Below are 13,696 nucleotides of genomic sequence, written 5' to 3'. Positions count from 1 at the left end.
GACGAGGACATCTTTGGGGAGGAGGGCAGCATTCTGCGTGCACAAGACGTTCAAGGTGCCTGCCAGAGTCTCAGGTGTAGAAGCACATTTAGAGACCAGCCAGTGTCATCTGCTCTCCTTATCTGTCACTGGGAGCTGTGGGACAGTTAAGCACTGCACTGCATGGCCCGGGCCCGTTGCTGCCTGACTCCCTTTTATTATACTTTCACTTGCTGTTCCTTTGGAAACTGCACAGGGGACCAGGGGACCCCTACGCAGCAGTCTTGCTTCCCCTTCCTAATTTGTTCCCGTGCTGTTAACAGCCAGCTCACAAGTTGACTGGAATATAGAACTGTGCGTAAAGTAAGAGTAGGCAGGCTCTGAGTGAGACCCAGCAGCTGGTCTGGGTTTTCCTTCTCTCTCTCTCTCCCCGGCTCTCATCCTGCCCCGTCCCCTCCTCCAGCATATTTCTCATAATCTGCTCTCCGGGCCCCAGAAGCCAAGGAAAGATTCAATCAGGGCAGGAGAGAATCTCCTGCCCTGGGTCCCTTTGCTCCGCCTTAGGCCCCCGAGGGCATTTGGAGAAGAATAAACATGTGCCTCAGGCAGCAGGAGAGTGCAGCCCAACTTTCTGGAGGGTAGTTTGGGGACAGGAATGAAGGTCACTTTCAGGAATTTAGCCTCATGAAATAGAATATTTATGGACAAGGCCCTTGGCCGCAGGGTGACTTCTATAATTCAGGAAAATCGGAAATAGCCTACACGTTCAGCTGTAGGTGACTGGTGAAATAAATTAGGGTCTTCCCGTGCGAGGAAATACTACTCCACCATGAAAAACAAATCATGTTTTATAACTACTGAATGAACCCATGGGAGAATGAAAAAACACCACCGCCACTAACAACAAATCCCGGAGTGGGGAAGGCCTTCCTAAGTATGACCCAAGACCTGAAGGCTCAAAAGATTGATAAATTTGAGTTCGTAAAAAAGTTAAAATTTCTGCCTCGCACGAACTACCACAAGTCAACAGAAAAACTTGAAACTGGGGAGTGAGGGGCTGTGGGTCATAACAAAGGCAGAGGGATGATTTCTCTAATATATAAAGGGCTCCCACAAATCGTTTTTAAATGAACCCACAATGACGCAAATCGGGGGCAGGGGGGGCTGCGGAATAGGCAAAGAATATGAAGAAACAGTAGGGAAAGGGGAAATTCAAAGGAACTCTTAAACGTGTGAAAAGATGCTCAACAACTCTCCTAAAAGGATAAACGAAAACTTGATCTCCAAAGATACTCTGGTTGACATCAGATGGGCAGAGACAACAAGGTTTGGTAACACACGAGGTTTGCGGGGTTGGGGCGGGGGACACAGACACCCTCCCGCCCAGCTGGCTGGTGCATAAACTGATAAACCCCTAACGGAAGGAATTTGGCAATATTTAGCAAACATAGAAACACACGTACCCTTTGACTCAGCACTTCCACTCCTAGAGATTTATCTTACCGATATCCTCACCCACAAGTGCAATGGTGAATGCAGGCTTTTCACATGCAGAACCGTCTGTAGTTGGGAGGAACCTACCACCAGCAGAGGTAGGATCAGGGTCGCTGAACCCTTCCTTTGTGTCCCTGCAATGGGATGTATGGAGCGATAAAAAAGAAGGAGGATGCTTACCTAGAACAATCTCCAAGGCACGCTGTTAAGGAACAAGAATGACAAATGAAAATGTGTTTAGAATCAAATACACAGGGGCGCCTGGGTGGCGCAGTCGGTTAAGCGTCCGACTTCAGCCAGGTCACGATCTCGCGGTCCGTGAGTTCGAGCCCCGCGTCAGGCTCTGGGCTGATGGCTCGGAGCCTGGAGCCTGTTTCGGATTCTGTGTCTCCCTCTCTCTCTGCCCCTCCCCCGTTCATGCTCTGTCTCTCTCTGTCCCAAAAATTAAAAAAAAAAAAAAAAAAAGTTGGAAAAAAAAATTAAAAAAAAAAAAAAAGAATCAAATACACAGACCATTGTTTATGTGGATTGCCAATTGTGTTTTAAGCAGGAGAAAGCACACCATTCGCTTTTACACGTGTAAATAATGACTGAAGATACACAAGACGTTGATAAGACTGGTGGTTTTCCAGGAAGGGAATGGGGCAGCCCGAGAACAGGATAGAAAACAGATTTTTCCATGCTTGCTTTTGTCCTGTTGAATGTCTAGCCGTGTGCATATGCTGCCTCTTCAAACGTAAATAAAAAGTGCCAGACAAAAAGACCAGAGGATTAACAGATTTTACGATATAAATTTTTTTTGCCTTTTATATGTTTATGGATGAAAAGACTCGATGTCTGGGGTTTGCTTTGAAATAATCTAGGTGCAGTGGGGAAGTCAGGGCTGACTGCCCAATACAGCGTGATTTAAAATAGGGGGAAAGGGGCGCCTGGGTGGCGCAGTCGGTTAAGCGTCCGACTTCAGCCAGGTCACGATCTCGCGGTCCGTGAGTTTGAGCCCCGCGTCGGGCTCTGGGCTGATGGCTCGGAGCCTGGAGCCTGTTTCCGATTCTGTGTCTCCCTCTCTCTCTGCCCCTCCCCCGTTCATGCTCTGTCTCTCTCTGTCCCAAAAATAAATAAACGTTGAAAAAAAAAATTAAAAAAATAAAAAAATAAAAAAAAATAAAATAGGGGGAAATCCCCAAAATAAATAAACGTTGAAAAAAAAATTAAAATAGGGGGAAATCGAAGACAATCTTAATGCTCAGCCAGTGCGGATTGGTTCAATAAATTACAGCCCTCCGTGTGAAAAAATACTACGCCATCATTCACAAAATAACAAATCATGTTTTAGGAGTAGTGGAAGAATCTGTTTTTGTTTTGCTAATAGCCTTAGACTGGAAAGACCTTTCTAAGAATTCTACAAAGCCCAAAAGTCACAAAAGGAAAGACTAAGAAATTCGACTGCGTAAAAGCAAAAAAAATCTCTGCATTGCAAAAACCACTACAAGCGACTTCCAAAGGAAAATTCTATACCGGGGGAAAAAAATCGACCTTGCCTTGATCACTGTTGGAGCTCGGAGATGGGGACACGGGGAGTTCACTGAACTCTTCTTACTACTTTTGAGTATGTTTTCAAATTTTTGTAATAAGAAGTTAAAAATGGGGGCACCTAGGTGACTCTGTCTGTTGAGCACCCGACTCTTGGTTTCGGCTCAGGTCATGATCCCAGGGGTGTGGGATCGAGCCCCATGTCGTGCTCCGCCCTGAGCGTGCTTGAGATTCTCTCTCTCTCTCTCTCTCTCTCTCTCTCCCTCTCTCCTTCAGCCCTCTCCCTGGCTCTCTCTGTTAAAAAAAAAAAGAAAGAAAGAAAGAAACCAGGACAAAGGACTAGATTCAAAAACTCATAGCGGAGGAAATAAAAAAGGCCAATTGACATATGAAAAGTCATTCAACCTTAGCTGTATTCAGGAAACACAATTTCAAAACAATGAGCGGTCAGGTTTTGCCCAGGAGGCTGGCAGAGGTTTAGACAACGCACCACACCTACAGTTAGCCAGGGTGCGGTGACCCAGCGCCATCAGCTCCTAGCACACTTGTCAATTTGTGTCTCTGATTGCTCGAGAAAGTAAAATTAAAAATTAAAAACGTAAGGATGTGTAGGAGGAGGTTTATTGAAGTATTCCTTGTCATAGGGGGAGCAACAACAAAAAAAAGGTCAAAGTGTCCGTAGGGGGCCATTTAAACAAATTATCAAACATCCACAGGAAGCACTACACGGCAGTTGGAATGAGTTAATGCCGTATACTTACCTTGGGATGATGTCTGTGTATATTTTTTTCGAGTTTTTTTTTTTTTAAATCTTTTATTTATTTTTGAGAGAGAGAGACAGAGTGAGAGCAGGGGAGGAACAGAGAGAGAGGGAGACACAGAATCGGAAGCAGGCTCCAGGCTCTGAGCTGTCAGCACAGAGCCCGACGCGGGGCTCGAACCCACGAACCGTGAGATCATGACCTGAGCCGAAGTCGGACGCTTAACCGCCGGAGCCACCCAGGCGCCCCCATGTCTGTGTATATTTTTAAGTAAAAAAGAAAAAGCGAGTGCTACAGGAACACAGTTACTATGTTCCATCTTCCTAAGAACGCTCTCGGGGCATGAATACTCCTGCGGTGTCACGAGTGTTGGGACGAGTGGAAAGGCATGTGCCCAGTGATTAACCTGGGTGTTCTCAGTGCGGCCGGCGGGTGGCAGGGGGTGGGAGGGAGGGCAGGGAGACTGACGTTGCTTTCTTAGACGCTTGTGTTCTCTTTACACCGGAGAACAAACATACACTAATTTTGTAGCGACAGCCACCCAAACCAGTCAAATGCTACTTACAAACGGAAAGGAGAGATGACAGAGTTGGGGAAGGGGGAGATGGGAGGGGTCAGGCCCTGCCCAGCCCGCGTGGGGCCCCTCCGTGGCTCTGAGGCTTCTGGGCAGGGCCCTGGTGGGGAGTACTGGCTGTCAGGGTGGGCCAGGGACCAGGGCAATCCCTTCAAGGTCTCCATCTCCCCGGGAGTTCGGAAGTAGGGTGGGAGTAGGCAGGAGAGGGGTGGAGACGCCCAGGGTTCCCCAGCCTTGAGCACCTGGAGCACTCCACTTCTCTTCCCTCAGTGTCCCTTCCCTACACACTCCTCCCTCTCCCAGAACCATCGATCGATCGATCGATCGATCGATCGCGTCCTTGAACGGAACACCTGCTGTGAGCAGGTGATTCAGCTCCGGGCTCGGGGGGACAGTGAAGAGAGAAAGCATCACACGTATTCATTCGCTCATCTGGTCGGTCAGTCAGTCAACAAACGTTTGAGGAGCCCACACTGTGTGGGGGCACCACGCCTGGCTCTGTGGACACAGGTGGCGCCTGTTCCAAGGGACCCGTGCTCTACCTGGGCAACAGTAGCAGGGATGATGAACTCCGAGCGTGCAGGGGCCGGACCCGAACTGCTTTCCGCTGCGCCCCAGTGCCTAGCACGGGACTTGGCGCTTACCGGGTGAATGAAGGGACCAAATGCCACACTATATATTGTCATGATGGTGGCAGGAGGTCTGCTCTGTGCCTGGGGAAGGGCAGGGGAGGGTAAGCGAGCAGGGAGAGCTATTTGGGCTGAGTCTTGAGGATTGAGTTGGATTAACCTAACAGGCAGATGGAGGAAGGTCGTTCCTGAGCAGAGGGACCGGCATCTGTACAGGCAGGGGGCCAAGTGTCCGGTGGGGCACAAGGCTGGGGCAGGTGAGGACAGGACATGAGAGCCTTGGATGCCACGATAAGGATTTTAGGCTCTACTCCTCGGGGACACCGAGTCCCTGATGACTTTTGAGAAAATCTGGGACCAGCGTGGAGGGGAGTCGGGTGGGAGGCAGGGAGAGCGTCGGGAGGGGGCTCGGGCTCTCCAGAGGCTGGAGGAACCCAGCAGCGGAGGGAGGGGCTTCGCGGAAGGGGCTTGATCACCAGGAACCGCAGGCTTGAGGAGGTAGGTGTCCGGAGAGGGAGGACAATCCAGAGGGGCCGCTAGGGCTGGGATTTTATGATCATGATTTCTCATTGCTGCTGTTTTCAAGAAGTCAGTTTGGGTTTTATTATAAAATTGGTTAAAAACACATTGTTTGGGGGAACGCCTAGGGGGCTCGGTCGGTTGACCTGAGACTTCGGCTCGGGTCAAGATCTCACTGTTGGTGAGTTCGAGCCCCGCGTCGGGCTCTGCGCAGAGCCTGGAGCCTGGAGCCCGCTTCGGATTCTGTGTCTCCCTCTCTCTCTGCCCCTCCCCCGCTTGCACTCTGTCTCTGTCTCTCTCAAAAATAAATAAACATTTTTAAAAATCTTTAAAAAAACACACAAAAAAACACATTGTTTGGGAAAAAAAGGAGGACAAAGAGCAGCTTTGAGAGCAAACTCTGTTGGCCAGGCAGGAAGCAGGAAAGGACTTTTGATGTGGAGCTGGGCCCGGCAGGGTCCTGGGCCTCCGAAGGGACAGGACTGACCAGAGCACAGTGGGAGGGACAGAGGCCCCCAGGCAGGGTGAGAAGGGACAGGCAGGCAGGGCGGGGAGGCAGAGTGAGTCCCGCACCCCTGGGTGGGCTCCCATTCCAGTGCTGCCTCAGCACCCGACTCACGGGGGGCCTCCCCAGGGCAGGGCAGGGCACTCAGTAGGAGGCCAGCTTTGCAGTTTGGCTTCCAGTCGGGGTCTGATGCATACAAGTGACGTAACTGACTTTGAGTGCTTACTTGCCGAGGAAGCTTCACCTTCCTCATCTGTAAAATGGGCACAGTCCCTCATGAAGCCCGTGGGGAGCCCTCCGTAAAGACCCTACCATGCACATGTCCGCCTTTGCCCGCTTTGGCAAGTTTCGTGCCCCCTCTGGCCATGCCTCTTCCTGGGGCCATCGGCCTTGTTCCCAGCAATCCCCAGCTGGGATTGTGTCTTCTCAGCCGTCCCTCCGCATCCTTTCCCGGGCCCTGCTATCTCTTGAAAGTGCCCTTTCCTGAATCCCCATCATCCCTCTGAGAGCTCCGGGCCTCTGCCCCCCTCCCACCCCGGGTCTTGTCCATCCGTCAGGCCTTCCTGTGCCCACCCCACCCCCCACCCCCACCGCCTGAGCCCACCCAAGGCTACGAGGCAGCCCGCTCCCTGGCTCCCCCTCCCTCTGCCCCCCTGCCAGTCTGCAAACCTCCTTTCCCGCCCAGGCGCCGCCCTGTGCAGTGGAGGAAAACGCGGGTTTTCGCCTCCACTGTGTTGGCTTCTTCTGGCTTCAGTAACAAATGATCACAAACCGGGTGGCTTCAAACAATAGAAACTTACTGTCTCCCCGTTTGGAGGCCAGATGTCTGAGATCCAGGCGTCGGCAGGCCCACGCTCCCTCCGAGGCTCTAGGCAAGGATCCTCAGTGCTTCCGGCTTCTGGTGGCTCCGGGTGGACCTTGCCTGGTGGCTGTGTCCCTCTGACCTCCACCTCTGTGGTCGCAGGGATTTCTCCTCTGTGTGTCTCTTATGAGGACACTTGTCACTGGAATGGGGGCTTCCCTAAGTGATCCAAGACGACCTCATGACCAGGATTTTCACTTAATTATATCAAACATCCTTTTCCCAAATAAGGTCACATTCACAGATTCTGGGGACTAAGACATAGACATCTTTTGGAGGGCCACCATTCAACCCACCCTTAGCCTCTTCCAGGCCAGCGTCGGCCCAGTGCCATGTGGCTTCCCTAGAGCATAGCGACCCCTCCCTCCACACCCCACACCACAGCCTCCCTGCTTCCAGCATCTTCCCACGTGCCCTGGGGACCAGGGAGGCCTCCTCCTCTTGCTCTGGCAGCCTGAGACCTTTTCTAGGATTCTCTCTTTTGCAAACCCCAGATGTCGAACAGTCTAACCCCTTCTCAACCCAGGGACCTCTCCATTCACACCCTCCACTGACCTGCAGAGAAGCCCTCAGGCTGCACCATCCAGGCACTTGCTGTCAGAGCCCCCGGCCGCCCAGCCTCACCCCGAGCGCTCCAGGGCTCCCGAGAATATTCTCAAGCTGCTTTGGGAAAGAGGACCCCCAGCCTCGGCCTGGGTCTCCCTGGCACTCGGAGCTGCATAAAATGTGGTCCCCAAGACTGTCTGTCCACAGGAGAGGTGAGGCCATGGGCCTGCTGGTCCCTGAAGCCCACTCGAGGCTCCCGGGGTGTCTGGGGTCTGCACCTCCCTGGGGGTTTCAGGAAAGAGACCAGACCCTGTGTCCGACACCGGGGACGGAGTATGGACAGTGATCATTAAGGGTCAGGCTTTGTATCCCGGGCGTGACAATTTATTAACTGAGCGACTCGACAGGTAGCTCCTCCGTGCCTCGGTTTCCTCATCTGCCAACAGTAATAGCACTTTGCCTCACAGGGTGTGGTGAGGGTTAAGTGGGAGAATACACAAAACACTCATCAGGCAGCAGGGCGCAGAGGCCCTAGCCATCTTATCATTGTTATGACAGGCGGCCCTGGGCCTCGGCCTCCGGCTTTCCTGCCCCACCCTTCACGTGCCGGGCCGGGGCCAGACAGGAGGGCTCGATGACCCGTCGGTTAAATGTGTAACGACTGGCAGGTGGTGGGCGTGAGGGGTTAGCCCCGCTTTAGCGTCTTCCGATCTCTGGGGCATAAATAACCCCACCACTTCCGAGTTCCATCCCCCACGCGAGGCAGAGTTGGGCACAGACGCCGAGGGCACGGCCTTGTAGACTGCCCCACCGCAGGGACGCCGTCGGCGTGCTGGGCCTCACGTGACACCGCTCAGGCGTGGGGACGTAATGAAGAAGCCATGAGCTTTGAGTAGTGCCTTTGTTTTTCAATATACTTTAGTTGTAAGCATGCATAATTTAATTTTTTAAAAGATTTTATTTTTAAGTAATCTCTATGCCCAACGTGGGGCTCGAATTTATAACCCTGTGATCAAGGGTTGCATTTTCTACCAACTGAGCCAGCCAGGCACCTTTTTTTTTTTTTTTTTAAGATTTTATATAATTTTATGTCTATCTATCTATCTATCTATCTATCTATCTATCGAGAGTGCACGTGAGCAGGGAAGGGCCAGAGAGAGAGAGAGGGAGAATCAGCGAGGAGCCTGACGTAGGGCTCGATCCCACGAACCGCGAGATCACGACCGGAGCCAAAATCGGGAGTCAGACGCTTCACCGACTGAGCCCCCCCTTCACCGGCGCCCCCCGAAGTTTCTTCTTAGAAGTGGCGCGTCTCACTTACGGTCAGGCCACCAAAGCAGATCAGGTTGCCCAGCTTGATGGCAGAGTTACGCGGAGTGCCGTGTTCCCCCGGAGCGGAGAGAGGCGATAGGTCTTTCGAACAGTGATAACGTCCACCGCAGCTGCTTTCCCTGTTATTATCATTATCATTGTTTCTGCTCAACCCCTCCCGTGGGTTGGAGATGACGCGAAGGCTCCACACGCGCGGTCCGGCCTCCTGGCCCAGGCACCGTCGCCCCGGACTGGGCTCCCTCCTCTCCACCGACAGTCTTCCCGTCCACCAGTGCCCAGTTCGCGGTTTGGGAAATGCAGAGATTAGGGAAGTCCACCAGGCCCCACATCTCTTATCCTTGGCCCCAGCCCACTCCGCACCCTTCCCGATTCCCGCTGAGACCCAGAAACCCTCCTGCCACGGCCCCCGCTCTCCCAATGGCTCTCTGAGCACGCAGCTTCCCTTCCCTCCCGTGGCCCGGAACCTCCACAGGCTTTGCCCGCTGCATCTTCTCCCTTCTTGCTCTGCTCCCCAAACCTAACTTACCCTCCACCCTGGTTCCTGCTCCTCCCGCGGGGCCCGACAAGAGAGGCCCACACTGGCCGCACGGCCGCCCCGGGGCCCTGGTCACCACGCCCATCAACGCTGCACGATGGAGCCCCCTGGATGGTGGCGCCAGCTCTGTCTACTGAGGGCCGAGGACTCGTGGGTCTCTTCCCGGCTGGGAGGATGGGGGAGGGGAGGGGTGGCGTGGGAGAGGGACCAGCCAGTGACAACACCGACCTCACGTGTATTCAGCTCACACCGTGAGCCACTGGTCCCAAGTGCTTCCGATGCATTTTTTTTTTTTTCTTCCTTAAACCCATGTTATTTGTTGTTAAGTGTAACAGACCTGGAGGAACCCACGAAATCGTAAGTGAAGAGCCCGTGGGAGCTTCACAGAGTGAACACGTAAGGGGAAGCAGCGTCCGGATCAAGGGAGCGGACGTGCCCGACACCCCGGCCAACCCCCTCCTGCCCCGTCTGTCTCTGGCCTTCCAGGAGGACACCCGCTCTCCCGAACATTCACGTCGCCCGTGCCCGCAGGGCAAACACATGAAACCACACAACCTACGTTGTCCTCCTGGCTTCTCACGGCCGGGCGTTCTGCTGCTTGGGCTTATGCACGACGTCACGCGTAGGGGGACTTGGCTCGCTCTCGGGCCGCGTGGCGTTCCAGGCTTATTCACCCCTGCCTTCCATTCAGATGGGCATTTGGTCGTTCCTGCTTCTTGGCGATGACGCGCAAGGCCGCCAACATTCCTGTCCTGTCTTCGGCTTGGACACGTGCACTCATTTGGCACCGCCGAGTCAAAGGATGAGCGTGTGTTCACTCCCGCGGGTTCCACAGACCGTTTCCCACCGGCTGCAGAGGAGAGTTCTGCATGAATTCTGCATCCGCGCGACTGCCCTCTGCACGCAGTGTGGTGCACAGCTGTCTCTGGGACCAGCCCCCTCCGCGTCTGTGCAGGCCCTGGGCCTGGGCGTCCCCAATCAGAGGTACCTGCCTAGGACTCTGTGTCTTCAAGGAAGGCCGGCAGGGTCTGTGGCCTCGGGGTCCAGTGTTGATGCTGGAGGTGACACGTTCCAGAGGATTTGTTTCTCCCTGTGTCCTGGCCAGCTTGGTTTGGGGCCTGCCAGAACTTCCCCGCGCTGGGTTGATTCTATTGTTTGCGACCGAGAACCCCGGGCGATTCAAGGGAGCTATTTTATTCCCATTTCACAGATGAGGAAACAATCACAGGGAGGTCACGTGTGTTGCCCAAGGTCACACAGCTGACCTGGTGGAGCCGGGACCCACACCAAGTTTATACCCCATTTAGGGCTTTCTGTCTAAGCTGATGGGTACTCTCTCGTACACCATGCCTACAACTTGGAGTAGGCGGCTAAATGACTCACTCAAGGTCACACAGAGTCAAGAAGTCAGGCCGCATGACTCCCACCCACAGAGCTTCCTGCCCTAAAGCTTGAGCGAGTGTGGAGCGTCAGCGCACGGGGAGGGCGACGGGAACGTGCCTTCATGCATCCGACAATCATTTAATTCCTGACGGCTCACAGGGATCAGGCACTGTGCTAGGTACCAGCACAACAGCACCAAGAAATAGTGAAGACAGCAGAGGAGACATTACGCTATCGTGTCAGGGGACAAGCCCACGGAGGATAAAGCCGGGCAAGGGATGGGGACAGGGAGTGATCGGGAAGGCAGGCGGGACAGGGAGGTCCTCTGAAGACATTTGAACAGAGGACCACCCCCGGAGTGACGAAGAGCGGAAGACAGGCAGCGGGGAGGTGGGGACAAAGGCCCCCTGTGTTCAGGGACCCACGAAGGCCCGTGTGGTTGGAGAGGGGGAAGCAGGGAGCTGGGCGGGGCAGCAGGAACCGAGGACAAAAGATGGATAGCGGCCAGCTAAGCAGGGCCCCGAGTTTTGTTCCGAGACTAGTGGGAAGCCTTTGGGAGGCTTTAAGGCCTGCAGGCCGGTGTCGTGGTCTGATTAATACTTGGGAAGGTTCAGTCTGCCTGCTGGGTGATAAAACAGGGCCATGAGGAGGCGGGGGGGCGGGGGGGGGCGACAGTTGAGGGGCTGTGGTGGCGTCCAGGCAGGGGATGAGGGACGTTGGGTGGAGATGTGAGTTACTGGACAGTTGGTTGATTGTCAGACAGGATCTGAGACCGGTGGGCACTGGGGTCCCAGGGAGAGGGCTTAACCTGGGGGCTCCGACGGGGTGGGAACATTGGGGCTGCACCACCCGAGGCTCCAACCAGGGACATGGTTGGGGACTGCAGGTCCAGAACAAAGGGGCCACCTCTGAGGTCACAGAGAAGCCAGGAGAGCCTGGCCTGGCCTTGGGCCCGTGGCCTTTCTGGGGACACCAGCACCCGGAGCTGAGCAGGGCTGGACTGATGGGGAGCCTGAAGGGCCTGATGGGGAACGCCCGCCCCGGGCTGTCAACCTGTGCCAGGTATGGCTCCACGCCAGGTAGCATCGCTGTGGCGTTTGCCCGTTTGGCACAGACAGTTTGAACCCAGGGGTTTCCTTCCAATCCTGTCACGTCACCGTGCCCTGTAGGCAGCTGATGGGTTGGTTGGCATTTCCGAGGGCCCAGGAGGGCCTGGCTGCCGGAGAAGAGGTAGGTAGAGGCTGGGAAGTTGGGAAGACGGATTTCAGCAGAGAACGCCCCGAGGTGCCCAGCCTGGCATCTGAGCGGGAGCACCTTCCTCAGGGTCCCGGGGAGCAGGTCTCCGCACACCTCCGGGCCACACAAAGGAAGTTCCGGGAAAGCTGGCTCAGCAGCTGGCAGTACAAATCCTAGCCTGCCTGTTTGCCAAGCACTCCCCAGCAAGGAGCAATGACTTCCCAGCCTGTGCGTGTGGACGTCTTTGGCCCACAGCTTCCTCGGGCCGGGCAGCCAGGGTGAGATCCCCCGCGGCCCGCGGCCAGCTGGGGAGCCACCCGGAAGCTCGGGGAGGAGTCAAAAGGGCGCTGGGTGCCAATCGCTCAGGACCAAGAGGCTGGAGGAAAGCTCCCCACCCACGCTGCCCAGGGTAGCAGGAGCGGTCTCCGGCCCTGGGAAGTGCCCTGGGTTCGTGGCTGCCCGTCAGCCTCCGGCTTCGCTGCCAGCTGGGGAGCGAAGGGTGACAGGGTCCAGAGACGGGGCGTGGGAAGGCCCCCTCCCACCGCACTGCCCATGCTGGAGGAGGCAGGCAAAGGAGTGGCTGCCTCCCGGGTTCTCGCCTCTGTCGCCTCCGGAGTGGCCGGGTCCTTCCTGGGGGCAGAACCAACACGGACCACGGGTAACACCCTCACTCCCAATCTGGTACCTTCACTCTGGCCAGTGCCTGAACCATGCCGGTTGGTCAAGATTTTGAGAACCACCTCAATCTGGGGGAACAATGAGAAATGGGCCTGGTCTTCCCCTATCCCTGAGAATCGCCCTTCCTTCCTTCCCGTTTCAGCTGTGCCTTTAGGTCCTGAGTTCGCACAGGGCATTCATTCTCAGCAACCCGCAAGACGACCCTCAAGCTGCCCTCCTGAAGCCACACCCACTCCCAGGAGGCAGGGGAGGGCACCCCTGTTCCCGAGTGTCCTCAGGAGGCCCCGCTGATGGCAGAGTTGAAGAACAATGGGAGATTTACCCTTGAGAAGGCCCAACGATCCCCTTTCTCAGGGAAGTGCTCCAGGACCCCGACTCTCAGGCAGGCCTGCCTCACCCCTACACGGACTCCCTCCACTGAGCCCCCTGCGTGTCTATATTCCCTGCTGACGGGGAAGGGCCGCACCTCCCACCCTTCAGGTTCCGGGATCTTCGCTTTCCAGACACTCCGCCACTTCCCCCGCTTTATCCAGTTTTGGCGGCCTCGGGATGTGGGCCTGGGGCTCGCTGGTGGGGCCAGGCCAGCAGCCGGTCCGGCCCTGCGAGGCCCACCTGGGCTCCCCTCCCAGCTTCCTGGATCTACCCCTACTCCCTCTGTAAAAAGCCGCATGACGACGGTGGCCGGGTTCAGGGAGCCTTTGCGGTCTACACCAGTCCTCTCGTTAAACCTCCCAAGTCCCCAAGGCAGGAAGGAGTTCCTGGTCCCTCTTTCGATGGCAGAGGACAGGGACCTTCTGAGGGCTCTGCACGTCTCACACTCTTACGTGACCACCTTGCAGTTCAAAAGCTCCACTTGGCTAGAACCGCCGAGTTCTCTGGTGGTGCCGCCTCACTGGAGGACAACTGTGAGCTCAGAGGCCACGTCTTCAGTTCCCAGCCCCTTGGCCTCTCCCACCGCGGGCCCCTCCCTGACCTGAGGTTGCCCTGCTGTCTCCCCTCCCTTCCCTCGCCCGCAGGCTGTATCCTCACCCCTCCTGCCACTTCTGGGCTCCGGGGCTCACCCCACAGCTTCACGGCTTCGAGCCGTCTCCTCTCCTGCCCACGCCCAGGATCCCAGCCCAGGCTCCCAGCTG

The 13,696-nt window shown here is 55.6% G+C and overlaps 1 long non-coding RNA gene across 1 annotated transcript; it reads left to right on the top strand.

Annotated features, from left to right (window-relative positions):
* Positions 1–11,349: 11,349 nt before the first annotated feature.
* On the top strand, positions 11,350–12,984 carry LOC123584469. The gene is made up of 2 exons (XR_006705450.1): positions 11,350–11,711; positions 12,706–12,984. It is a non-coding gene; the product is annotated as an uncharacterized LOC123584469 (long non-coding RNA).
* Positions 12,985–13,696: the final 712 nt, after the last annotated feature.

Source organism: Leopardus geoffroyi, chromosome B3 (assembly GCF_018350155.1).
Source record: "Leopardus geoffroyi isolate Oge1 chromosome B3, O.geoffroyi_Oge1_pat1.0, whole genome shotgun sequence".
Classification (NCBI taxonomy): domain Eukaryota; kingdom Metazoa; phylum Chordata; class Mammalia; order Carnivora; family Felidae; genus Leopardus; species Leopardus geoffroyi.
This window is presented reverse-complemented; position numbering and strand designations above follow the sequence as displayed.